This window comes from Gymnoscopelus microlampas, assembly GCF_963454915.1.
Source record: "Gymnoscopelus microlampas genome assembly, chromosome: 13".
Lineage (NCBI taxonomy): Eukaryota > Metazoa > Chordata > Actinopteri > Myctophiformes > Myctophidae > Gymnoscopelus > Gymnoscopelus microlampas.
Window position 1 is genome coordinate 31,710,155 of NC_139950.1, and position 25,594 is coordinate 31,735,748.

General features: G+C 48.4%; 1 protein-coding gene across 1 annotated transcript in view; it reads left to right on the plus strand.

The window, feature by feature from the left end:
• The window catches only part of LOC311059179 (uncharacterized protein), a 431,271-nt gene that overhangs the window by 380,849 nt on the left and 24,828 nt on the right, over nt 1-25,594 (plus strand). The gene's annotated exons all lie outside the window — the stretch shown is intronic.

A 25,594-nucleotide genomic window follows, 5' to 3' on the forward strand; every position in this document is an offset into this window, starting at 1 on the left:
ATGGATAGGACACTTCGACAGACGGGATGGATGGATGGATAGGACACTTCGACCGACGGGATGGATTGATGAGGACACTTCGACCGACGGGGTGGATGGATGGATAGGACACTTCGACAGACGGGATGGATGGATGGATAGGACACTTCGACAGACGGGGTGGATGGATGGATAGGACACTTCGACAGAGGGGATGGATGGATGGATAGGACACTTAGACCGACGGAGGATGGATGGATGGATAGGACACTTCGACAGACGGGATGGATGGATAGGACACTTTGACCGACGGGGTGGATGGATGGATAGGACACTTTGACACTTCGACGGGATGGATGACTGATTGTTCTCTGCAATGTCCTCTGCAGCCCCGTATCCAGAACCCTGTATCCATAACTTTGTATCCAGAGCCTGCAGCCCTGTATCCAGAACCCTGCCGATCTGCCGATCACATAATCACCTCTTAGTCCTGTACAGACCACAATCGGAGGCCGGCCTCTTTGATGTGGGACCCGAGATGAGGGCGTGGCTGCACGACCTTGAGCTGGACATCTAATGATGATAAACGAAAGAAGAAGAAGCCTGAGTCTCACTTTTCCTTGTAATATATTGTAATAAGTGTAATAATGATTTATTTTTGTTCGTTATATATTGTAATATATGTAATATCTATTTACTTCTGTTTGTAATATATTGTAATATGAGTCATGATCTGTTTGCTTCTAGGTTGTAATATAACGTGATATCTGTTTGCTTCTATGTTGTAATATAACTCGATATCTGTTTCCTTCTAGGTTGGAATATATGTTTCATGTTGTCTCGCCAGAGTATGTTTTTCCTTTCCCAATTGTTGATATGCCACAGACGGGATGGATGGATGGATAGGACACCACAGGACACTTCAACAGACAGGATGGATGGATAGGACACTTCGACAGACGGGATGGATGGATAGGACACTTCGACCGACGGGATGGATGGATGGATAGGACAATTCGACCGACGGGGTGGATGGATGGATAGGACACTTCGACCGACGGGATGGATGGATGGATAGGACACTTCGACAAACGGGATGGATGGATGGATAGGACACTTCGACCGACGGGATGGATGGATGGATAGGACACTTCGACAGACGGGATGGATGGATGGATAGGACACTTCGACAAACGGGATGGATAGGACACTTCGACAGACAGGATGGATGGATAGGACACTTCGACAGACGGGATGGATGGATGGATAGGACACTTCGACAGACGGGATGGATGGATGGATAGGACACTTCGACAAACGGGATGGATAGGACACTTCGACAGACAGGATTGATGGATAGGACACTTCGACCGACGGGATGGATGGATGGATAGGACACTTCGACCGACGGGGTGGATGGATGGATAGGACACTTCGACCGACGGGATGGATGGATTGATAGGACACTTCGACAAACGGGATGGATGGATGGATAGGACACTTCGACCGACGGGATGGATGGATGGATAGGACACTTCGACAGACGGGATGGATGGATGGATAGGACATTTCGACAAACAGGATGGATAGGACACTTCGACAGACAGGATGGATGGATGGATAGGACACTTCGACAGACGGGATGGATGGATGGATAGGACATTTCGACAGACGGGGTGGATGGATGGATAGGACACTTCGACAGACGGGATGGATGGATGGATAGGACACTTCGACCGACGGGATGGATGGATGGATAGGACACTTCGACAGACGGGGTGGATGGATGGATAGGACATTTCGACAGACGGGGTGGATGGATGGATAGGACACTTCGACCGACGGGATGGATGGATAGGACACTTCGACCGACGGGATGGATGGATGGATAGGACACTTCGACAGACGGGATGGATGGATAGGACACTTCGACAGACAGGATGGATGGATAGGACACTTCGACAGATGGGATGGATGGATGGATAGGACACTTCGGCAGACGGGGTGGATGGATGGATAGGACACTTCGACCCACGGGGTGGATGGATGGATAGGACACTTCGACAGACGGGGTGGATGGATGGATAGGACACTTCGACCGACGGGATGGATTGATGGATAGGACACTTCGACCGACGGGATGGATGGATGGATAGGACACTTCGACCGACGGGATGGATGGATGGATAGGACACTTCGACAGACGGGATGGATGGATGGATAGGACACTTCGACAAACGGGATGGATAGGACACTTCGACAGACAGGATGGATGGATAGGACACTTCGACAGACGGGATGGATGGATGGATAGGACACTTCGACCGACGGGATGGATTGATGGATAGGACACTTCGACCGACGGGGTGGATGGATGGATAGGACACTTCGACAGACGGGGTGGATGGATGGATAGGACACTTCGACCGACGGGGTGGATGGATGGATAGGACACTTCGACAGACGGGGTGGATGGATGGATAGGACACTTCGACCGATGGGATGGATGGATGGATAGGACACTTCGACAGACGGGATGGATGGATGGATAGGACACTTCGACAAACGGGATGGATAGGACACTTCGACAGACAGGATGGATGGATAGGACACTTCGACAGACGGGATGGATGGATGGATAGGAAACTTCGACAGACGGGATGGATGGATGGATAGGACACTTCGACAAACGGGATGGATAGGACACTTCGACAGACAGGATTGATGGATAGGACACTTCGACCGACGGGATGGATGGATGGATAGGACACTTCGACCGACGGGGTGGATGGATGGATAGGACACTTCGACCGACGGGATGGATGGATGGATAGGACACTTCGACAAACGGGATGGATGGATGGATAGGACACTTCGACCTACGGGATGGATGGATGGATTGGACACTTCGACAGACTGGATGGATGGATGGATAGGACACTTCGACAAACGGGATGGATAGGACACTTCGACAGACAGGATGGATGGATGGATAGGACACTTCGACAGACGGGATGGATGGATGGATAGGACACTTCGACAGACGGGGTGGATGGATGGATAGGACACTTCGACAGACGGAATGGATGGATGGATAGGACACTTCGACCGACGGGATGGATTGATGGATAGGACACTTCGACCGACGGGGTGGATGGATGGATAGGACACTTCGACCGACGGGATGGATGGATGGATAGGACACTTCGACAGACGGGGTGGATGGATGGATAGGACACTTCGACAGACGGGGTGGATGGATCGATAGGACACTTCGACCGACGGGATGGATGGATAGGACATTTCGACCGACGGGATGGATGGATGGATAGGACACTTCGACAGACAGGATGGATAGGACACTTCGACAGACGGGATGGATGGATGGATAGGACACTTCGACAGACGGGGTGGATGGATGGATAGGACACTTCGACAGACGGGATGGATGGATGGATAGGACACTTCGACCGACGGGATGGATTGATGGATAGGACACTTCGACCGACGGGGTGGATGGATGGATAGGACACTTCGACCGACGGGATGGATGGATGGATAGGACACTTCGACAGACGGGGTGGATGGATGGATAGGACACTTCGACAGACGGGGTGGATGGATGGATAGGACACTTCGACCGACGGGATGGATGGATAGGACAGTTCGACCGACGGGATGGATGGATGGATAGGACACTTCGACAGACGGGATGGATGGATAGGACACTTCGACAGACAGGATGGATGGATAGGACACTTCGACAGATGGGATGGATGGATGGATAGGACACTTCGGCAGACGGGGTGGATGGATGGATAGGACATTTCGACCGACGGGATGGATGGATGGATAGGACACTTCGACAAACGGGATGGATGGATGGATAGGACACTTCGACCGACGGGATGGATGGATGGATTGGACACTTCGACAGACTGGATGGATGGATGGATAGGACACTTCGACAAACGGGATGGATAGGACACTTCGACAGACAGGATGGATGGATGGATAGGACACTTCGACAGACGGGATGGATGGATGGATAGGACACTTCGACAAACGGGATGGATAGGACACTTCGACAGACAGGATGGATGGATGGATAGGACACTTCGACAGACGGGATGGATGGATGGATAGGACACTTTGACAGACGGGGTGGATGGATGGATAGGACACTTCGACAGACGGGATGGATGGATGGATAGGACACTTCGACCGACGGGATGGATTGATGAGGACACTTCGACCGACGGGGTGGATGGATGGATAGGACACTTCGACAGACGGGATGGATGGATGGATAGGACACTTCGACAGACGGGGTGGATGGATGGATAGGACACTTCGACAGAGGGGATGGATGGATGGATAGGACACTTAGACCGACGGAGGATGGATGGATGGATAGGACACTTCGACAGACGGGATGGATGGATAGGACACTTCGACCGACGGGGTGGATGGATGGATAGGACACTTTGACACTTCGACGGGATGGATGACTGATTGTTCTCTGCAATGTCCTCTGCAGCCCCGTATCCAGAACCCTGTATCCATAACTTTGTATCCAGAGCCTGCAGCCCTGTATCCAGAACCCTGCCGATCTGCCGATCACATAATCACCTCTTAGTCCTGTACAGACCACAATCGGAGGCCGGCCTCTTTGATGTGGGACCCGAGATGAGGGCGTGGCTGCACGACCTTGAGCTGGACATCTAATGATGATAAACGAAAGAAGAAGAAGCCTGAGTCTCACTTTTCCTTGTAATATATTGTAATAAGTGTAATAATGATTTATTTTTGTTCGTTATATATTGTAATATATGTAATATCTATTTACTTCTGTTTGTAATATATTGTAATATGAGTCATGATCTGTTTGCTTCTAGGTTGTAATATAACGTGATATCTGTTTGCTTCTATGTTGTAATATAACTCGATATCTGTTTCCTTCTAGGTTGGAATATATGTTTCATGTTGTCTCGCCAGAGTATGTTTTTCCTTTCCCAATTGTTGATATGCCACAGACGGGATGGATGGATGGATAGGACACCACAGGACACTTCAACAGACAGGATGGATGGATAGGACACTTCGACAGACGGGATGGATGGATAGGACACTTCGACCGACGGGATGGATGGATGGATAGGACAATTCGACCGACGGGGTGGATGGATGGATAGGACACTTCGACCGACGGGATGGATGGATGGATAGGACACTTCGACAAACGGGATGGATGGATGGATAGGACACTTCGACCGACGGGATGGATGGATGGATAGGACACTTCGACAGACGGGATGGATGGATGGATAGGACACTTCGACAAACGGGATGGATAGGACACTTCGACAGACAGGATGGATGGATAGGACACTTCGACAGACGGGATGGATGGATGGATAGGACACTTCGACAGACGGGATGGATGGATGGATAGGACACTTCGACAAACGGGATGGATAGGACACTTCGACAGACAGGATTGATGGATAGGACACTTCGACCGACGGGATGGATGGATGGATAGGACACTTCGACCGACGGGGTGGATGGATGGATAGGACACTTCGACCGACGGGATGGATGGATTGATAGGACACTTCGACAAACGGGATGGATGGATGGATAGGACACTTCGACCGACGGGATGGATGGATGGATAGGACACTTCGACAGACGGGATGGATGGATGGATAGGACATTTCGACAAACAGGATGGATAGGACACTTCGACAGACAGGATGGATGGATGGATAGGACACTTCGACAGACGGGATGGATGGATGGATAGGACATTTCGACAGACGGGGTGGATGGATGGATAGGACACTTCGACAGACGGGATGGATGGATGGATAGGACACTTCGACCGACGGGATGGATGGATGGATAGGACACTTCGACAGACGGGGTGGATGGATGGATAGGACATTTCGACAGACGGGGTGGATGGATGGATAGGACACTTCGACCGACGGGATGGATGGATAGGACACTTCGACCGACGGGATGGATGGATGGATAGGACACTTCGACAGACGGGATGGATGGATAGGACACTTCGACAGACAGGATGGATGGATAGGACACTTCGACAGATGGGATGGATGGATGGATAGGACACTTCGGCAGACGGGGTGGATGGATGGATAGGACACTTCGACCCACGGGGTGGATGGATGGATAGGACACTTCGACAGACGGGGTGGATGGATGGATAGGACACTTCGACCGACGGGATGGATTGATGGATAGGAAACTTCGACCGACGGGATGGATGGATGGATAGGACACTTCGACCGACGGGATGGATGGATGGATAGGACACTTCGACAGACGGGATGGATGGATGGATAGGACACTTCGACAAACGGGATGGATAGGACACTTCGACAGACAGGATGGATGGATAGGACACTTCGACAGACGGGATGGATGGATGGATAGGACACTTCGACCGACGGGATGGATTGATGGATAGGACACTTCGACCGACGGGGTGGATGGATGGATAGGACACTTCGACAGACGGGGTGGATGGATGGATAGGACACTTCGACCGACGGGGTGGATGGATGGATAGGACACTTCGACAGACGGGGTGGATGGATGGATAGGACACTTCGACCGATGGGATGGATGGATGGATAGGACACTTCGACAGACGGGATGGATGGATGGATAGGACACTTCGACAAACGGGATGGATAGGACACTTCGACAGACAGGATGGATGGATAGGACACTTCGACAGACGGGATGGATGGATGGATAGGAAACTTCGACAGACGGGATGGATGGATGGATAGGACACTTCGACAAACGGGATGGATAGGACACTTCGACAGACAGGATTGATGGATAGGACACTTCGACCGACGGGATGGATGGATGGATAGGACACTTCGACCGACGGGGTGGATGGATGGATAGGACACTTCGACCGACGGGATGGATGGATGGATAGGACACTTCGACAAACGGGATGGATGGATGGATAGGACACTTCGACCGACGGGATGGATGGATGGATTGGACACTTCGACAGACTGGATGGATGGATGGATAGGACACTTCGACAAACGGGATGGATAGGACACTTCGACAGACAGGATGGATGGATGGATAGGACACTTCGACAGACGGGATGGATGGATGGATAGGACACTTCGACAGACGGGGTGGATGGATGGATAGGACACTTCGACAGACGGAATGGATGGATGGATAGGACACTTCGACCGACGGGATGGATTGATGGATAGGACACTTCGACCGACGGGGTGGATGGATGGATAGGACACTTCGACCGACGGGATGGATGGATGGATAGGACACTTCGACAGACGGGGTGGATGGATGGATAGGACACTTCGACAGACGGGGTGGATGGATCGATAGGACACTTCGACCGACGGGATGGATGGATAGGACATTTCGACCGACGGGATGGATGGATGGATAGGACACTTCGACAGACAGGATGGATAGGACACTTCGACAGACGGGATGGATGGATGGATAGGACACTTCGACAGACGGGGTGGATGGATGGATAGGACACTTCGACAGACGGGATGGATGGATGGATAGGACACTTCGACCGACGGGATGGATTGATGGATAGGACACTTCGACCGACGGGGTGGATGGATGGATAGGACACTTCGACCGACGGGATGGATGGATGGATAGGACACTTCGACAGACGGGGTGGATGGATGGATAGGACACTTCGACAGACGGGGTGGATGGATGGATAGGACACTTCGACCGACGGGATGGATGGATAGGACAGTTCGACCGACGGGATGGATGGATGGATAGGACACTTCGACAGACGGGATGGATGGATAGGACACTTCGACAGACAGGATGGATGGATAGGACACTTCGACAGATGGGATGGATGGATGGATAGGACACTTCGGCAGACGGGGTGGATGGATGGATAGGACACTTCGACCGACGGGATGGATGGATGGATAGGACACTTCGACAAACGGGATGGATGGATGGATAGGACACTTCGACCGACGGGATGGATGGATGGATTGGACACTTCGACAGACTGGATGGATGGATGGATAGGACACTTCGACAAACGGGATGGATAGGACACTTCGACAGACAGGATGGATGGATGGATAGGACACTTCGACAGACGGGATGGATGGATGGATAGGACACTTCGACAGACGGGGTGGATGGATGGATAGGACACTTCGACAGACGGAATGGATGGATGGATAGGACACTTCGACCGACGGGATGGATTGATGGATAGGACACTTCGACCGACGGGGTGGATGGATGGATAGGACACTTCGACCGACGGGATGGATGGATGGATAGGACACTTCGACAGACGGGGTGGATGGATGGATAGGACACTTCGACAGACGGGGTGGATGGATCGATAGGACACTTCGACCGACGGGATGGATGGATAGGACATTTCGACCGACGGGATGGATGGATGGATAGGACACTTCGACAGACAGGATGGATAGGACACTTCGACAGACGGGATGGATGGATGGATAGGACACTTCGACAGACGGGGTGGATGGATGGATAGGACACTTCGACAGACGGGATGGATGGATGGATAGGACACTTCGACCGACGGGATGGATTGATGGATAGGACACTTCGACCGACGGGGTGGATGGATGGATAGGACACTTCGACCGACGGGATGGATGGATGGATAGGACACTTCGACAGACGGGGTGGATGGATGGATAGGACACTTCGACAGACGGGGTGGATGGATGGATAGGACACTTCGACCGACGGGATGGATGGATAGGACAGTTCGACCGACGGGATGGATGGATGGATAGGACACTTCGACAGACGGGATGGATGGATAGGACACTTCGACAGACAGGATGGATGGATAGGACACTTCGACAGATGGGATGGATGGATGGATAGGACACTTCGGCAGACGGGGTGGATGGATGGATAGGACACTTCGACCCACGGGGTGGATGGATGGATAGGACACTTCGACAGACGGGGTGGATGGATGGATAGGACACTTCGACCGACGGGATGGATGGATGGATAGGACACTTCGACCGACGGGATGGATGGATGGATAGGACACTTCGACCGACGGGATGGATGGATGGATAGGACACTTCGACAGACGGGATGGATGGATGGATAGGACACTTCGACAAACGGGATGGATAGGACACTTCGACAGACAGGATGGATGGATAGGACACTTCGACAGACGGGATGGATGGATGGATAGGACACTTCGACCGACGGGATGGATTGATGGATAGGACACTTCGACCGACGGGGTGGATGGATGGATAGGACACTTCGACAGACGGGGTGGATGGATGGATAGGACACTTCGACCGACGGGGTGGATGGATGGATAGGACACTTCGACAGACGGGGTGGATGGATGGATAGGACACTTCGACCGACGGGATGGATGGATGGATAGGACACTTCGACAGACGGGATGGATGGATGGATAGGACACTTCGACAAACGGGATGGATAGGACACTTCGACAGACAGTATGGATGGATAGGACACTTCGACAGACGGGATGGATGGATGGATAGGACACTTCGACAGACGGGATGGATGGATGGATAGGACATTTCGACAAACGGGATGGATAGGACACTTCGACAGAAAGGATTGATGGATAGGACACTTCGACCGACGGGATGGATGTATGGATAGGACACTTCGACCGACGGGGTGGATGGATGGATAGGACACTTCGACCGACGGGATGGATGGATGGATAGGACATTTCGACAAACGGGATGGATGGATGGATAGGACACTTCGACCGACGGGATGGATGGATGGATAGGACAGTTCGACAGACGGGATGGATGGATGGATAGGACACTTCGACAAACGGGATGGATAGGACACTTCGACAGACAGGATGGATGGATGGATAGGACACTTCGACAGACGGGGTGGATGGATGGATAGGACACTTCGACAGACGGGATGGATGGATGGATAGGACACTTCGACCGACGGGATGGATGGATGGATAGGACACTTCGACAGACGGGATGGATGGATGGATAGGACACTTCGACAAACGGGATGGATAGGACACTTCGACAGACAGGATGGATGGATAGGACACTTCGACAGACGGGATGGATGGATGGATAGGACACTTCGACCGACGGGATGGATTGATGGATAGGACACTTCGACCGACGGGGTGGATGGATGGATAGGACACTTCGACAGACGGGGTGGATGGATGGATAGGACACTTCGACCGACGGGGTGGATGGATGGATAGGACACTTCGACAGACGGGGTGGATGGATGGATAGGACACTTCGACCGACGGGATGGATGGATGGATAGGACACTTCGACAGACGGGATGGATGGATGGATAGGACACTTCGACAAACGGGATGGATAGGACACTTCGACAGACAGGATGGATGGATAGGACACTTCGACAGACGGGATGGATGGATGGATAGGACACTTCGACAGACGGGATGGATGGATGGATAGGACATTTCGACAAACGGGATGGATAGGACACTTCGACAGACAGGATTGATGGATAGGACACTTCGACCGACGGGATGGATGTATGGATAGGACACTTCGACCGACGGGGTGGATGGATGGATAGGACACTTCGACCGACGGGATGGATGGATGGATAGGACATTTCGACAAACGGGATGGATGGATGGATAGGACACTTCGACCGACGGGATGGATGGATGGATAGGACAGTTCGACAGACGGGATGGATGGATGGATAGGACACTTCGACAAACGGGATGGATAGGACACTTCGACAGACAGGATGGATGGATGGATAGGACATTTCGACAGACGGGATGGATGGATGGATAGGACACTTCGACAGACGGGGTGGATGGATGGATAGGACACTTCGACAGACGGGATGGATGGATGGATAGGACACTTCGACCGACGGAATGGATTGATGGATAGGACACTTCGACCGACGGGGTGGATGGATGGATAGGACACTTCGACCGACGGGATGGATGGATGGATAGGACACTTCGACAGACGGGGTGGATGGATGGATAGGACACTTCGACAGACGGGGTGGATGGATGGATAGGACACTTCGACCGACGGGATGGATGGAAAGGACACTTCGACCGACGGGATGGATGGATGGATAGGACACTTCGACAGACGGGGTGGATGGATGGATAGGACACTTCGACAGACGGGGTGGATGGATGGATAGGACACTTCGACCGACGGGGTGGATGGATGGATAGGACACTTCGACAGACGGGGTGGATGGATGGATAGGACACTTCGACAGACGGGATGGATGGATGGATAGGACACTTCGACCGACGGAATGGATTGATGGATAGGACACTTCGACCGACGGGGTGGATGGATGGATAGGACACTTCGACCGACGGGATGGATGGATGGATAGGACACTTCGACAGACGGGGTGGATGGATGGATAGGACACTTCGACAGACGGGGTGGATGGATGGATAGGACACTTCGACCGACGGGATGGATGGAAAGGACACTTCGACCGACGGGATGGATGGATGGATAGGACACTTCGACAGACGGGATGGATGGATAGGACACTTCGACAGACAGGATGGATGGATAGGACACTTCGACAGATGGGATGGATGGATGGATAGGACACTTCGGCAGACGGGGTGGATGGATGGATAGGACACTTCGACCCACGGGGTGGATGGATGGATAGGACACTTCGACAGACGGGGTGGATGGATGGATAGGACACTTCGACCGACGGGATGGATTGATGGATAGGACACTTCGACCGACGGGGTGGATGGATGGATAGGACACTTCGACAGACGGGGTGGATGGATGGATAGGACACTTCGACCGACGGGATGGATGGAAAGGACACTTCGACCGACGGGATGGATGGATGGATAGGACACTTCGACAGACGGGATGGATGGATAGGACACTTCGACAGACAGGATGGATGGATAGGACACTTCGACAGATGGGATGGATGGATGGATAGGACACTTCGGCAGACGGGGTGGATGGATGGATAGGACACTTCGACCCACGGGGTGGATGGATGGATAGGACACTTCGACAGACGGGGTGGATGGATGGATAGGACACTTCGACCGACGGGATGGATTGATGGATAGGACACTTCGACCGACGGGATGGATGGATGGATAGGACACTTCGACCGACGGGATGGATGGATGGATAGGACACTTCGACAGACGGGATGGATGGATGGATAGGACACTTCGACAAACGGGATGGATAGGACACTTCGACAGACAGGATGGATGGATAGGACACTTCGACAGACGGGATGGATGGATGGATAGGACACTTCGACCGACGGGATGGATTGATGGATAGGACACTTCGACCGACGGGGTGGATGGATGGATAGGACACTTCGACAGACGGGGTGGATGGATGGATAGGACACTTCGACCGACGGGGTGGATGGATGGATAGGACACTTCGACAGACGGGGTGGATGGATGGATAGGACACTTCGACCGACGGGATGGATGGATGGATAGGACACTTCGACAGACGGGATGGATGGATGGATAGGACACTTCGACAAACGGGATGGATAGGACACTTCGACAGACAGGATGGATGGATAGGACACTTCGACAGACGGGATGGATGGATGGATAGGACACTTCGACAGACGGGATGGATGGATGGATAGGACACTTCGACAAACGGGATGGATAGGACACTTCGACAGACAGGATTGATGGATAGGACACTTCGACCGACGGGATGGATGGATGGATAGGACACTTCGACCGACGGGGTGGATGGATGGATAGGACACTTCGACCGACGGGATGGATGGATGGATAGGACACTTCGACAAACGGGATGGATGGATGGATAGGACACTTCGACCGACGGGATGGATGGATGGATAGGACACTTCGACAGACGGGATGGATGGATGGATAGGACACTTCGACAAACGGGATGGATAGGACACTTCGACAGACAGGATGGATGGATGGATAGGACACTTCGACAGACGGGATGGATGGATGGATAGGACACTTTGACAGACGGGGTGGATGGATGGATAGGACACTTCGACAGACGGGATGGATGGATGGATAGGACAATTCGACCGACGGGATGGATTGATGGATAGGACACTTCGACCGACGGGGTGGATGGATGGATAGGACACTTCGACAGACGGGATGGATGGATGGATAGGACACTTCGACAGACGGGGTGGATGCATGGATAGGACACTTCGACCGACGGGATGGATTGATGGATAGGACACTTCGACCGACGGGGTGGATGGATGGATAGGACACTTCGACAGACGGGATGGATGGATGGATAGGACACTTCGACAGACGGGGTGGATGGATGGATAGGACACTTCGACCGACGGGGTGGATGGATGGATAGGACACTTCGACAGACGGGATGGATGGATGGATAGGACACTTCGACAGACGGGATGGATGGATGGATAGGACACTTCGACAGGCGGGGTGGATGGATGGATAGGACACTTCGACAGACTGGATGGATGGATAGGACACTTCGACAGACGGGATGGATGGATAGGACACTTCGACCGACGGGATGGATGGATAGGACACTTCGACCGACGGGATGGATGGATAGGACACTTCGACCGACGGGATGGATGGATAGGACACTTCGACCGACGGGGTGGATGGATGAATAGGACACTTCGACCGACGGAGGATGGATAGGACACTTCGACCGACGGAGGATGGATAGGACACTTCGACAGACGGGATGGATGGATAGGACACTTCGACCGACGGGGTGGATGGATGGATAGGACACTTCGACAGACGGGATGGATGGATGGATAGGACACTTCGACAGACGGGATGGATGGATGGATAGGACACTTCGACAGAGGGGATGGATGGATGGATAGGACACTTAGACCGACGGAGGATGGATGGATGGATAGGACACTTCGACAGACGGGATGGATGGATAGGACACTTCGACCGACGGGGTGGATGGATGGATAGGACACTTCGACACTTCGACGGGATGGATGACTGATTGTTCTCTGCAATGTCCTCTGCAGCCCCGTATCCAGAACCCTGTATCCATAACTTTGTATCCAGAGCCTGCAGCCCTGTATCCAGAACCCTGCCGATCACATAATCACCTCTTAGTCCTGTACAGACCACAATCGGAGGCCGGCCTCTTTGATGTGGGACCCGAGATGAGGGCGTGGCTGCACGACCTTGAGCTGGACATCTAATGATGATAAACGAAAGAAGAAGAAGCCTGAGTCTCACTTCTCCTTGTAATATATTGTAATAAGTGTAATAATGATTTATTTTTGTTCGTTATATATTGTAATATATGTAATATCTATTTACGTCTGTTTGTAATATATTGTAATATGAGTCATGATCTGTTTGCTTCTAGGTTGTAATATAACGTGATATCTGTTTGCTTCTATGTTGTAATATAACTCGATATCTGTTTCCTTCTAGGTTGGAATATATGTTTCATGTTGTCTCGCCAGAGTATGTTTTTCCTTTCCCAATTGTTGATATGCCACCCCCCACCCCCACCCCAACCCCCACCCCCCTATCCCCACCACCCCAAAGGGGTGGTGGGGGTGTCCCCCCCACTCTCGGCCTGCACCTTGTCGTGGTGAGTGGGCTTTAAACCAAGACAGGCCATTTAACCCATTAAAACCGGGAAAGCATCTGTGCATCTGTGTCATTTTGATTTTAGATTAGATATTGAAAAATGTGGAGCTTTTTAACACTTCTGGTGGGGTCCCTGGCACAAAAAAATATCAGATGGGGGGGGGGGGGGGGGGGGTCACGGCTATGCTATGATTCCTTAATTTCATTTGACATGAAAAAATGTTAGATCAGTGGTTCTCAAACTTTTTCAAATCAAGGTTTGCACAAATGTTCACGATTTTTCAAAAAATCGTGAACTTTCTGCTATTTTTGAATAGCCAAAGTATAAAAGGTTAAAATGATTGTGACGCTATATTAACACATTTTGCTGTGGACCCCCTGGAACCCCCTCAATTACCCCTTGGGTTCCCCGGACCCCACTTTGAGAACCGATGTGTTAGATGACTGTCTCCCAGTCAAATTTGGTCCCTTGGTTCGCTGCCGTTTCTCTCTCTCCCTACCCCTCTCTCTCTCTCTCTCTCTCTCTCTCTCTCTCTCTCTCTCTCTTTCTCTTTCTCTTCCTCCCTCTCAAAAGCGATTGAATGGACGGACTTGACGTTGCTAGTGCATTGAAAAGCCGGTCGGTAGGCTACTTTTGTTTTTGCGGGGGGTGCATTTCGCCTTTCCGACATGTCGCCTTTCCGACATTAACGAACCCTATACCTAACCCTAACCCTAACCGCACGCGGAAGCCACTAGTCGGAGTGGCGAGATGTCGGAATGGAAGGAGAACCCCTTTTGCGGGAGTGGCCTGGTCGATGATTTATATATTGTTTGCTGGGCGGGTTGGGCTCTGGTGGCAGGCGGGCGGGTTACGAAAGAAAACCAGACCCACGCATCACTAGTGTATAGTAGGGCTGAACGATTTTGAGAAAAAATCTAATTGTGATTTTTCTGACCGAGATTGTGATTTGATTCGCGATGTATATTTTTTTAAGTTAAAGGTTTCATGACATTCAGTTTTACCACACATTAAAAGTCTTTATCATGGTCCTTCAAACGTGTATAAAAAGTTTTAACAAAAAAATCCACTCCAGTGATCCTTGGCAGGTGTTTTTCTCTCACATTTCTAAAGCCTTTTCAACTGCAATGAAAAAATAAATCTTTGCCTGCGGGTGTCGCTGTTGAGGGATTTTGCCTGTCAATCATCGTCTCTGCTCCGCCCCCAAAGGAAAGGATAAGGGAGGGGAGGGGCGAGGAGGAGAGGCGGGATTAATGGCGTGTGACTTCACTACCCAAGGGCCAAGCTCAGATTACTTTTCAGCCTAGTTATTCAGAAAACCAGAGACCACAGAAAATCCACTGAATGTTCAAAGTTCAGATTTTTTGGGTGTAATTGAGGTTATAAAACCCCCCAAAAAACATGAAAAATAAAAAAAGTGAAAATGAATGTTATAGAACCTTTAAGCATCAGTTTAGTATTCACTGTATACGTTTAAAAAGTAATGGAACATTACCAATTGGCATGCCATTCATTTACTGCTCTAGATTCTAACAAATAAGGACGAGAACTAAAATATATGAATTGAAATTGCAGTGATAAACCCCTGTTTGATTAACCTGACACCGTCAAATGGAAGAAGCTTGCGACTCAACTTTGTTTCACAGGCTACTTCCATCTGAGACTCCGTAAGCAGAATCGATGACAGACGTTTTTTCTTTTTTTCAAGCTACTAGGCAGGTGATTGGATTATCCCGCCCCTGGCAGCCGCTGATTGGTTCGAATACGCAGCGACTGGGCAGCGTAACTCCCTGAGAGATTCCAGATCAGGGTGTGTATTGAATTGATGACTCAATACCGCCCTCATCTGGCTAGTCAGGTTACTGTTTGATATTATATGGCTATATTCATGTATGTTAATGTATCTAAAGTAGGTCGGGAGGTGGCTTATTGTCGGTATCAGCCGCGTAACCTCAGCTCCCAGTACTTACCGCACGACTTATCGCACCCAAGCCGTGCTACTCATGTGCTGAGTTGAGGGTGCCCGGGATCGAACCGAGAGCTCTACCGACTGAGCTACCCGGACCAGGGGCGCCGGAGCGGAATATGACGTGGGGGGACCCGTCAGGGACACATACGCGCATTTTGCGGTTATTTCGGGTGGGTTTGTTGATTTTTGGGGTGGATAATGCGGTTATTTCGGTTAATTTGGTTCGCCTCGCGCTCGCGGTGGTTGCGAGGTGCGGGGGGACTGGACTGATTTTTATTATTTATTAAAAATAAATAATAATACTTTTTGGCTGGACTGAATAGTCCGGCGCCACTGACCCGGACACAATCTACTCTATCTGGAAAAACTAAAAGTGAACATTTATAACTCAAATCTTTGCTTTTGGGGCGGTCCCTGGAACAAAACATTGTACAAATGTTCGCTTACAAATATATATATTTAAAGATTTCCACACATTTTGATGATTTTTCAAAAAGAATAGCAGATCTACAAGCTCTTGTAGATCTGTTATTTTTTGAATAGCCAAAGAAGTCTGAAAATGACACAGATACGTTTCCGGTCTTCAGTGGTGTAAAGTAACTGAGTACATTTACTAAAGTACTGTACTTAAGTAGAATTTTGAGGTACTTTTACTTTACTGGAGTATTTCCAATTTTCAGTACTTGTACTTCTATTCCATTACATCTCAGAGGAACATATTATGCTTTTACTCAACTACATTTATTTGAAAACTTTAGTTACTAGTTACTTTGTAGATTTTGATTACCCACTTCAACCCTATATACATTGCGGCCATTTGAAAATAGCCGATCTACAAGCTCACAATGTGTCGCATTGTGAACTTGTAGATCGGCTATTTTCAAAAGATTTGTATACATTTTATACAATTGAAAACTTGTGAAACGTGACATTCTGCAAAATGAGTACATTCTTTTCGTACATTAAGTATGTCTTGATACCAATACTTTTGTACTTTTACTCAAGTACATTTTTAATTCCGGACTTTTACTTGTAACAGAGTATTTCTACATTGCAGTATTGATACTTTTACTTAAGTAAAGAATGTGAGTTCTTTTTCCACCACCAAGGTAAAAGACACTGGTATGGTACTCCTGGTTCACTAGGATGGGGTTCAAGTCCCTGCGGTGTCCTGCCTATTGCATTTAGGTTAAAGGGATAGTTCAACTCCTTAATGACTCTTTTTTTCCTATCGATTAGTCACCCTATGGAGACTTGAATTGATGTTTTAGTTTTTGTCGCATTCCCAATAATTTGATGACCACCGATGGGGGTCCGCGGCCAAATACATATCATTTCGGGGGTCTTTGACATGAAAAAAGTTTGAGAACCACTGATATTATAGCAACATACGTTTTTTCAAAAAAATGTTAGGATTTAGAAGACATTTGTTGAATCCCCAGAAGCAAAGATTTTAGTTTAAAATGCAATATATGCTTTAAAAAACATATATATTTGCACAAAGATTTGCACAAATTTTCACAATGAAAAAAAAAAAAGCAGATCTACAAGCTCATAGCGTGCTATGAGCTTGTATGTCTGTTTATTTTTGAATAGCCCAAAGACATCTTAAAATGACACACAGATGATGATAACGTATGCTCGTGTTGCTTTCTGGGTAAATACGTAGCGTCTCTGTGGGGTGAAAACCTCATATATGGCTGGGTACAATGCTTTAGGCCGCAAGGGGGCATTTTTCATTTGTTTTTACAGATTATTAATAGGATCCATTTAGACCGGCAGACAGTAGGACTACTCCATACCTAGTGGATACCTAGTGCCGATCTACAAGCTCACGACACCTTGCAGTGCGAGGCGTTGTGAGCTTGTAGATCGGCTATTTTCACAACGTTTGACTCTTTCTTACCTATTGTTTGACAATTTGGCCAATGCGGTTTTAAAAAGGTCTGTTACGCCCCGGCCTAGGGGGACCTTAAGGCGCAACATAACAAGTGAGCCTAACCCTAACCCTAACCCTTTCCAGCTCCAAAGGACCACAAGCAACAAGAGTTTGCAGCCTTTTTTATGGGTTTTTATTAAAAGCCTGTAACTTAGGGGTGAACATTACAGCAAAACAATAAACGTAACATAAATGGTAAATGGTGCATTTATATAGCGCTTCTATCCGAAGCGCTTTACATTGATTGTGCCATTAAACCATTCACACACACATTCATACACCGATGGCGGAGGAAACCATGCAAGGCACCAACCTGCTCATCGGGAGCAATTAGGAGTTCAGCGTCTTGCTCAAGGACACTTCGACACTAACTCTAGGGGAGCGCCCCAGCCCGGGATCGAACTGGGAACCTTGCGGTTTTTCAGTTCACTCTACCCGGCCACTCTACCCCTGAGCCACTGCTGCACCTAAAGAACCTGGAGAACATAAGAACCTCGAGAAGATAAGAACCTGAATAACATAAGAACCTGGAGAACATAAGGACCTAAAGAACATAATAACATAAGGACCTGAAGAACATAAGGACTACCCACCCCTACGAAACCCAAGGCTGTTAAAATACACAATAACTCCTAACAAACATGTCTACAGGTTGGCTGGTAGTCTTGCTGGAACTGAAGAGAGGAGAGCCCACAGGAACTGTGGAAAGCAGCCATTTTAAACTTCCCTCTCCCAAGGCTGGAACCAATCAGCTCCCTGCAAAATTACTCACTCACACAATCAGCTAGACATACCTGCAGCCCATCACTCTCACAGACACACACACACACACACACACACACACACACACACACACACACACACACACACACACACACACACACACACACACACACACACACACACACACACACACACACACACAGGGCATACACAAACCTATACACAGAATATTAAAGAGTATTAAATACATTATGACCTCAGGGTCATAACAGGTCTAAAAAAAAGTCCTTAAATTGTAACTTTATAAATGTGCAGACACCCTGTAAGCTATTCATCTGGGGACCCCCTGAGGGTCCCGACCCCCCAGTTTGGGAAACACTGCTTTAGAGCAGAGGTTCCCAACCACCGGTCCGCGGACCGGTGCCGGTCCGCGGGACATGTCCCGCCGGTCCGTGAGAAGACACCCAGGAATTCCTAGTTCAGTCGTGTTTTTTTTTTTTTTTTATCATTAAAGTTATTATTTTAAACAAAGCCCAATAATCATTTCAACCCAGCTGCGCATCTATCACATAACATATCACAAACAATACAAATATATGTGTATAAAACAAATAGTGCTTGTAGACGTAGATCGATTATTTTCGTTGCGCGAGGCGGCGCCCAAGGACACTGAGGAATAATTTCTTCAGCAGCAGCGTAGTAGAAAGAACAGATCTGCAAGCTCACAACGCATTGCATCAGGGGGCGTTGTTTACAGCTGTTTAGCTTGTAGATTTGTTCTCCGCCCGACGCGTGCTCCGTAACGTCACTTAACAGCGCCAGACCGGTGTTGCCATGTCCGTTTATTATAAGCTACTTAAAACTCAAAATATCGCCACACGTGTCAGTGGCACGCCTCGCCTTAGCGGAGTAACCAACAAAGAGTGAAGTTGCTTGTAAATATTAATAGGTTGAAGTTTTTTTTAAACAGCCCATGTAGCCCAGGTTCAAAGTATGTGGCCGGCTGGCCGCTTCTTTTGGCCTTGTTTTTCTTAGACCTGGTTGCTTATTTCTCTTTCAATCTCTGGCAACACCGCGACTGACCACAATGCGTTATCATAATAGTTGGAGTAATTATCAAAAAAGATGCAAAAGCAGTCAACACTAACAAACTTCTTCACTGGGCCCACCAAGGCAGATAAAAGGCCAAATGAAGGCGAAAAAGAGGATGAAGGAGCTAAGAAAAAGAAAAAGTCCACGTTCAATCGCAAATATAACAGCTCCTACATCCAATACGGATTCACCGCAACAGGTGATGAAGATGCACCGGAGCCATTGTGTGTGTTATGCGGGAATACGTTGGCTAATTCGGCTATGAAGCCATCAAACTTGAGTCGGCACCTCCAAAAAAATCACCCGGAACACAAAGATAAGACAGTGGCATTTTTTGAGGAAAAAAAACGAGGACAAATAAGCCAGCAGCAGACAATTAAAAAGACAACTTCAGTCAATGTAACTGCTTTGAAATGTTCATATTTGGTGGCAAATAGAATTGCTAAATTAAAGAAGCCTTTCGACATTGGAGAGAGCTTGATACTTCCATCCACAAAGGACATTTGTCGAGAAATGTTTGGGGAATCTTTTGCTAAGAAAGTTGGGCACATTCCTCTCTCTGATAACACAGTAAAAAGGAGAATTGATGATATGGCTGAGGATGTTGAGACGCAGTTATTTGAAAGGATTCGTGCATCTCCATGGTATGCTATTCAAGTTGATGAATCAACTGACGTGGAAAATAAGGCAATATTACTTGCTTATGTCCGTTATATATATAAAGATGACTTGCAAGAGGATGTACTGTGTGTTTTGTCACTCCCAACAAAAACGACTGGAGAAGAAATCTTCAAAGCCTTGCATGAATATGCTACTGATAAACTGGACTGGGCTTTCTGTGTTGGTGTATGCACTGACGGTGCTGCGGCGATGACTGGCCGCCTGTCTGGCTTGAATACCGCCCAACTCACTCCAAATCCAACTCACTCCATGAAGACTTAAGAAATATTTGCCCAACTCACTCCAGGGCTCGCCCAACTCACTCCAGGGCTCGGCCAACTCACTCCAGGACCAAAGACCAACTCCCTCCAGGACCATAGCCAACTCACTCCAGGACCAAACCCAACTCACTCCATGCAATGTCACCAGTGTAATATTGGTTCAATGTGTCAGTGGTGTAAAGTAACTAAGTACATTTACTTAAGTACTGTACTTAAGTACAATGTTGGGTATTTGTGCGTTATTTGAGTATTCCCAACTTCCAATGCTTTTACCTCTACTCCACTACATATTGGATCCAAATATTGTTTTTTTACTCCACTAAATTTATTTGTTTTACTAGTTGCTTTGTAGCTATAAATTATAATATTATAAAACATGCATTAAACACTTTAGCCCAGTGTTCGTGTGTGTGTGTGTGTGTGTGTGTGTGTGTGTGTGTGTGTGTGTGTGTGTGTGTGTGTGTGTGTGTGTGTGTGTGTGTGTGTGTGTGTGTGTGTGTGTGTGTGTGTGTGTGTGTGTGTGTGTGTGTGTGTGTGGGGGTTGAATCGGTGGAGACTCTTACATTCTAACCCTAACCCTAAACCCTAACCCTAACCCTAACCTGGGTGGAGGGTGATTATGCGGGTGAACTCAGTGGAGGAGGGCCATTAGGTGTAAGCAGTGGGGTGGAGTGAGTGGAGTGCCAAAGTGTTAACAGTCCAGGGCCATAGATACTGTTAAGGCTCAATAATAGCCTAACAAGACGGGGGCCAGCGAGCCCCCCCCCCCTTAAGTTGTTTTGTAGAGACTGTTTTGTAGAGACAGTATTTAAAACTTTAACCAAGCCTAAAACAGAATAGAGTTAAAAGTAACAAATTCCTCAATATTGTACTTAATTCCTCAATATTGTACTCAATAATAAGTTTTGGAGTGAGTTGGCCAAGTGTGTGGAGTGAGTTGGGCAAGTGTGTGGAGTGAGTTGGGCAAGTGTGTGGAGTGAGTTGGGCAAGTGTGTGGAGTGAGATGTCTGGAATGAGTTGGGCGCGATTTGGAGTGAGTTGGATTTGGAGTGAGTTGGGCGGTTACCTCTGGCTTCACAACTAGACTGAAGCAGGTTGCCCCGAATTGTGAAGCCACTCACTGCATCATTCATCGGGAGATGCTGGCAAGTAAAAAAATGTCCCCCGAGTTGAACACTGTATTGAGCGAAGTGATCAAGGTAATCAACTTCATAAAAGCGCACGCGCTTAACACTCGTTTATTTGAGCAAATATGTGAAGAGATGGATGCAGACCACAAGCGGCTCCTTTTACACACAGAGGTTCGATGGCTATCCAGGGGTAAGGCCCTTAACAGAGTGTATGAACTACGACAGCCGCTGCAGGTGTTTCTTACCGAGAAGGGCTCTGACCTGGCCAAGCACTTCGCAGATGAAGACTGGGTTGCAAAACTGGCGTATTTGTGTGATATATTTACACATCTGAACGAACTGAATCTGTCGCTCCAGGGGAAAATGACAACAGTCTTTAAAGTGGCCGACAAAGTGTCTGCTTTTAAATCCAAATTAGATTCATGGGCAAAACGAGTTGACAAAGGTGTCTATGATATGTTCCATACATTTGCCGATTGTGTGGGAGAAAAACAACGCAGACCCCTATCAAAACTGCTGAGCAACCACCTACGTTCGCTGTCAGCGGAGTTCCAGCGCTATTTCCCCCCCCAAAAGGACCCGAGGACTGGGAATGAATGGATACGTGATCCCTTTGCCTCCGACGCGTCAACTCTAACAATTGAACAAGAGGACAAACTGCTGGAGCTAAAGAATGACGGAGGATTAAAAACTTTTTTCACGTCGCATTCTGTCCCATCCTTCTGGATTAAAGTGAAGACGGAATACCCCGAACTATCCACACTAGCACTAAAGACCTTGTTACCTTTCCCGTCTACGTACTTGTGTGAGGCTGGCTTTTCAGCCATGACAGCCACCAAGACCAAGTTTAGAAGCCGATTGGATTGTACAAATACACTTCGTTTGTCTTTGACCTCAATCACACCACGCTACGAACTGCTTGTATCAGGGAAGCAGGCTCAGGTCTCCCACTAGTGGTGAGTTATTATTATGACCAAAGTTGTTTCTGCCTGCCTGTGTATGTGATACTGTTTTTCAACATGATGTCAAATCACTAATTAATTACTACTACTATGCAATGATGTGATGTTGCTATACTGTTTTTCAACGTGATGTCAAATCACTAATTAATTACTACTACTATGCAATGATGTGATGTTGCTATACTGTTTTTCAACGTGATGTCAAATCACTAATTAATTACTGCTACTATGCAATGTTGTTTGTATTGGCGAGTGTGTCGTCTCTCTGCTTTTAAGCTGTGCTGTATTTTTTTGCTATTGGTGTTGCGTGCAGTATGTGACGTTGCAAGACAGACTGTATTGACATGAGCGTGTCAAAGCTTATCCTCGCCGGGCCTACCGACAGCGGTAAATGTTGTGTTGTTGTTGTTGTTCGCGATTGTGGCTTGTGTCTCTGCATCAGTTGTACATGTTTTGTATTTTCATACTGTTGGAGTAAAAGTCTGTTATACACTCTCAGACCGTGTCATTCTTACATTAATAATTTAGCCCCAACTGGCAGTGTATAATACGTGTCTAGATAGAAAATGTAATTGTAGCCCACCCATCATATATGTGACATATATGTGACATATATTTCCTTGCCGGTCCGCGAAATTTTCAAGAACTGGCAGCCGGTCCCTGGTATCAGAAAGGTTGGGAACCCCTGCTTTAGAGGTACCAACGTTTTTCCCAAAACTAACTAAGTAATTCACAAACAGACACACTAACTCACTAACGACTCACTCACTCACAGCATGGGTCAAAAACCTAACATTGATCTAAGTGCATTGAACTAATAGAGTGTATTTTATTCAACGGTCTTTGTCGCCCTTGTGTGGACAAAATGAATAAAGCAAGTTGAAGTGGTCAATAAATCAACATATTAAAAAAGAGATGACGCAATATGGCCCTAGTTTATACAATGTAAGCTGTTAAAATCTACAAGCTCACAATGAGACGCTTTGTTGGCTTGTAGATCTGCTTTTTTCAGCCCGCGACACCATCGTAGAACAAATAAAATGTAGCCAGTTAAATTAAGTCCCCTCACATATGTATGCAAATTACATCCTGCTTATTGTCTCCGCCAGGCCGAAAGGCATGGCGAGAGACTATGTTTTACCCCCTGTCTGTCCGTCCCTGATTGGCTAAGGTTGGCTTCCAAAGTTTGCAGGATTGGTCCGTTTTGAACAAAATGCCTCAAATCATGAACGCAGCTTGCAATTTCCTTGAAATTTCACACGCACATTCCCATTAGGCCGAGGAAGAAATGCCACCCATTTGACATTGGCTTGTTATAGCGCCACCAGCAGGTCTAATTTAGCAAAACACATTTTTGGAACAAAATGCCACAAATCATGAATGCAGTGTCCGATTGCCGTGAAAGGCCTAAGAAGAAATGGCACCCTTTTCAAATAGGCCTATTATAGCGCCACCAGGAGGCCACAATAACTTACCTGACCTGGCGGAGACATGTGCTCCGAGGAGCACTTTTTCTAGTTTTAGTGTGTTTTTTTACCTTTATTGTCTCCGCCAGGCCGAAGGCATGGTGGAGAGTATGTTTTCGTTTGATTTTCGCTGTGTCCCCCCCCCCTAGCCAAGCTAACATTGGTCAAGCTTCACGTGACACGTGACAATATGTTGAAAGGGTGTGCTTTGATTGGCTAGCGGGACGCATGACGAAATACATACCTATAAATATGTGAGTCACTTCGAAACATTGCGGTGCATGTTTCGAAGTGACATCAGTGCCATCAGCCAAGCTAACATTTAGTCAGGAGATATTAGCAGAAAAAGTTCCAATCTTGGAATAAATTCCTTACCAAAAATCCTGCTGCTGGCGGAGACTTGTGCTCAGGAACAGTCAGGAACAGTACTTTCCAGTACAAGGAGCACATACCAAGGAACAGTACTTTCCAGTACTTTCCAGTACAAGGAGCACATACCAAGAAGAGAGGAGTGCGTACCGAGAGGAGGAGCGCACAGCGAGAAGAGAGGAGCGCACACCGAGAATAGAGGAGCACACCAGTACAAAGTGAGATCACAGCTGAGATCACACAATGCAACTAACTCTCATTACGCAAACTGAAGAAGCAGGAA